Genomic DNA, 5,000 nt, shown 5'->3' with positions numbered 1-5,000 from the left:
TTGCGATCTTGTTCCAGCATTGCCAACGCAACTGTACACACACATACTCTCTCTCTCTCTCACACAACACACGCGCACACACACACACACACACACACACACACCCTCTCTCGCACATACACACGTATATACACACACACACACACACACACCCTCTCTCACACACACACACGTATACACGCACACACACATACACGCTCTTTCACACACAAACATCTGTGCTGTCATAAACAGACATGTACACTCTCACACCCACATTCTCTCTCACACAGTCACACTAATGGGAGATGTGCTATGCTAATGGGAGATATGCTACGATAATGAATAATACAAAGGTCTCATGGGTGCCGTAAACTGCTAATGGATGATATCAGCTTCGTAGCTTTGGCCCGAAGTAAACTATTAAAATTGTCTTGTTGTGCTGCTCCCTGTCTTTTGTCCTTTTAATAATGTATGGTATTAACCCACTGGTTAATGTGATTCTTACATTATTCATTTAATACTGGAACATGTCACCAGGTCTGTTTTTAAACTCTTGAGGGCCCACTGAAGCTCAGGAGGTGGGAATGTTCTGCTGCTCATCAATACTAAACTGAATAAACCTGATCAAAATGGCTTCCACAGGGCAGTGATGGGTCAGCTGCAGCCTGCCTGTCCAATCACACGCAGTATTCAAAGAGCAGTCTCTACAGGTGTGTGTTCACCTGAGGGACACAGGTGTGTTTTAAAAGAGCAGTCTCTACAGGTGTGTGTGTTCACCTGAGGGACACAGGTGTGTTTTAAAAGAGCAGTCTCTACAGGTGTGTGTGTTCACCTGAGGGACACAGGTGTGTTTTAAAAGAGCAGTCTCTGCAGGTGTGTGTTCACCTGAGGGACACAGGTGTGTTTTAAAAGAGCAGTCTCTGCAGGTGTGTGTTCACCTGAGGGACACAGGTGTGTTTTAAAAGAGCAGTCTCTGCAGGTGTGTGTGTTCACCTGAGGGACACAGGTGTGTTTTAAAAGAGCAGTCTCTGCAGGTGTGTGTTCACCTGAGGGACACCGGTGTGTTTTAAAAGAGCAGTCTCTGCAGGTGTGTGTGTTCACCTGAGGGACACAGGTGTGTGTGAGTAGCCTCAGCTTCTGCAGGTGTGTGTTTGTGCCCGTGCAGGTGCAGGTCAGGGTGCTGTGTGTTTCAGGTTCTCTGTTTTAAACAGGCCGTCACCACGGGGCTGGGGAAGTGGAGTATTTGATCTCAGAAGTGTGGACAGTACAACAGTGTGTATGAAATGTCATAACTGTTAATGAAATAATCCAGACAATATTCCAGTGTGCAGAGGGAGGAACGGGGCTGGTTCTCATTCCAGGCAGGACAGTAACACATTTACAGTGAGATGAGGGCCAAAGTGAACAGTGTAACTGCATTTATCCATCTCCACGGCGATGCCAGGGAACCATGTTGGAGCTCAGGAGGTAAGAGCAGTCGGAGGGTTGCCGGGTCGATCCCGCCCTGGGTGTGTCGAAGTGTCCCTGAGCAAGACACCTAACCCCCAATTGCTCCCAACGAGCTGATTGGTGCCTTGCATGGCAGTCGAGTGTGCTGGTGTGTGAGTGTGTTTGTGTGAATGTGAGGCTTCAATTCTAAAGTGCTTTGGATAAAAAGCGCTGTTTAAATGCAGTCTGCCTGTCACCGGGTGTTTACACAAGTGCCCTTGCCACAGCCACCGACACAAACAGCAGCCCTCAGCGATTCAGGGCCTTCCTGCTTTATTCCATTCGGTTCTCGTTTGCAGCAGCCGGAATGGTAATCTCCGGAATGGAAAACAACTCCTGAATGGAAAACAACTCCAGAATGGAAAACAACTCCAGAATGGAAAACAACTCCGGAATTAGAAACTACCCCCCACTGTGAGATGCACCAATGTACCAGTGAAGGATGAGTGGCATTACATTATATTACCACTACCACTATACCAAAGCAACTTACTGACCATGTGGGCCAAAGCAATGTGGGCCAAATTAGGGTTGGAGTGAAAGCCTACAGGATGGTAGATCTCTAGGAACAGGGTTGGGCAGCCCTGCTCTAGCTGGTGAATGAGATGAGCTTTGTTAGGGTTGGAGTGAAAACCTACAGGACGGTAGATCTCCAGGAGCAGGGTTGGGCAGCCCTGCTCTAGCTGTAGAATGAGGTGTGGCTTTGTTAGGGTTGGAGTGAGAACCTACAGGACGGTAGATCTCCAGGAACAGGGTTGGGCAGCCCTGCTCTAGCTGTTGAATGAGGTGTGCTTTGTTAAGGTTGGAGTGAAAACCTACAGGACAGTAGATCTCCAGGAGCAGGGTTGGGCAGCCCTGCTCTAGCTGTTGAATGAGGTGTGCTTTGTTAAGGTTGGAGTGAAAACCTACAGGACAGTAGATCTCCAGGAGCAGGGTTGGGCAGCCCTGCTCTAGCTGTTGAATGAGGTGTGCTGTGTTATGGTTGGAGTGTAAACCTACAGGATGGTAGATCTCCAGGAGCAGGGTTGGGCAGCCCTGCTCTAGCTGTTGAATGAGGTGTGCTGTGTTATGGTTGGAGTGTAAACCTACAGGATGGTAGATCTCCAGGAGCAGGGTTGGGCAGCCCTGCTCTAGCTGTTGGTGTTGCAGGGCTGGGCCTCCTTGCCTTGAAGGGTGAGGGGTCGCTGCCCTCTGTCCCGTGTGGTTTGTGAGGTGGTGAGTTATGGTGGCCGGGGCCTCGCCCTGCGCCTCTCCCAACGCTGTCCCATAAAGCAGCGAAGGACAGAGTCCGGTTGCCGTGCCGACGGTCCGCAGCGCATCCCATAACTCAGAGGAGCTTGGCCTTGTCGGGAACGATGGGCGGAACGGGGCGAGGGGAGGAGGAGGAGGAGGGAGAGGTCAGTGTGGCCGCGGTCTCACAGACGCTCCTCCTGAGTTTTCCCCCCGCCGTAAATAACCCGGCCCTCCCTCGGACCGCCCGGGGGGAAGAGCAGCCGCGGGAGCTGGTAAAAACAGAGGGAATGTATCGTCTTAGAGGGGGGGCTTTCATCGCGCTCCTGGCCGGGTTCTGGAACAGGAAGCCGGGCCTGACCCACACGGGGCTTCATCATGTCTGGACCGGACCGGACCGGGCCGGGGAGAGCTGCCCGCTAACGGGAGCTGTGCTTTCATGTGCTGGGGCTGGTGTACGTATCTCCAGAGACCAGATAGGCACAGGATATTTAACCTACTGTGAGAGCGGTGGGGGTTTACGGGGGCGGGGGAGAGGGAGCACGGCGGAGGATTATCCAGATATCGTTCCTCTAAAGCGCCATTCTATTGTGAAATGCGCATTAGTATAAAATATTTATGGACTGATATTCTCATGTTTTACTTCCATCAACAGTTCTTGTTTCTGTAAATTGAACTGTTCATCATGATTATATTGTTATAATTATTACCGCTTTCTGCTCCGCAAGTGTTTATGTCCAACAAACTCTGTGTTTTACACATCATTAACATGGCTGCTCTTCAGCCAGGTTTGATCGGATCCGTACTGCCAGGGCTCCGAAGCAACATGGCCGCTGGTCCTCAGCCTAAAATGATTCACAATGAAATGCTTGGAGTTGTTGACCTTAAAATGGGCCTTGTGCAAGAACCACTCATACGAACGGATTTGTTCTTAAATTGCTTGTACGAGTGACTCCAGAGAACTTCACCAATTTTCTTTTTTATGAATTTCTTTCTTTTGGAGGAGCGACATTTGTGAGTGGTCCTGACGTGTCGTATGAATCATGTGAACATATTCCATATTCCATATTCCACACAACTCAGATCAGACCTTTCAAATATTAATCAAGATTCAGAAAGTTGCTTATTTCTTGCTGTAAATGTGTTCAGAACATTTTATTTTAGTGGACTGTTTAGGGAGAATAAGAGAAAGTTTATCAACGGTCCACAATATTATTATGGTTTGCCAAAAACCAATGAACCACAGTCTATGCAGTCAGGTATTATTTGTTCCTTGTTCTTGTTAATCCCCTACCCGACGGAACCCACCTACAGCACCGTGTAAACTGTGTTATAACGGACATCTTCATTTGGGACAGTAGTCTGAAGTTAGCTGCATTTGTTCCTACAGAAGAAGTTAGAGAAATGTTCTTACATGAGGCCCGAGGAATGGCGGTCCGTGAGGCTTTCAGACTCCACAGGAAGCGCTGCTGTTCCGTACACGCTGACACAGATACAGGAAGCGCTGCTGTTCCGTACACGCTGACACAGATACAGGAAGCGCTGCTGTTCCGTACACGCTGACACAGATACAGGAAGCGCTGCTGTTCCGTACACGCTGACGCAGATACAGGAAGCGCTGCTGTTCCGTACACGCTGACGCAGATACAGGAAGCGCTGCTGTTCCGTACACGCTGACACAGATACAGGAAGCGCTGCTGTTCCGTACACGCTGACACAGATACAGGAAGTGCTGCTGTTCCGTACACGCTGAGCAGATACAGGAAGCGCTGCTGTTCCGTACACACTGACGCAGATACAGGAAGCGCTGCTGTTCCGTACACGCTGACGCAGATACAGGAAGCGCTGCTGTTCCGTACACGCTGACACAGATACAGGAAGCGCTGCTGTTCCGTACACGCTGACACAGATACAGGAAGTGCTGCTGTTCCGTACACGCTGAGCAGATACAGGAAGCGCTGCTGTTCCGTACACGCTGACACAGATACAGGAAGCGCTGCTGTTCCGTACACGCTGAGCAGATACAGGAAGCGCAGATACATTTCTGTCCCAAACCCGCCGAGTGCTGGGCAGCTTGTCTCCTGGAATCTGCCGGAAGGTTCCGGTGGGATCCGCTGGGCACTCGGCCTCCCAGACGGAGATTAATTAGCCGCTCATTCTTCTCTCGCTCACCGCCAGCCGGAACCCATCAAATGGAAAAATCTTATCATTTAATTTGTTTGGAGATGGAGCTCATAATGAGCCCGGTTAATTGGGTTCTGTGTGAGCTGAGGGCCCCGCGGGGGGTGGGCTGGGGGGTG

This window comes from Conger conger, chromosome 4 (assembly GCF_963514075.1).
Source record: "Conger conger chromosome 4, fConCon1.1, whole genome shotgun sequence".
NCBI lineage: Eukaryota > Metazoa > Chordata > Actinopteri > Anguilliformes > Congridae > Conger > Conger conger.
This window is presented reverse-complemented; position numbering follows the sequence as displayed.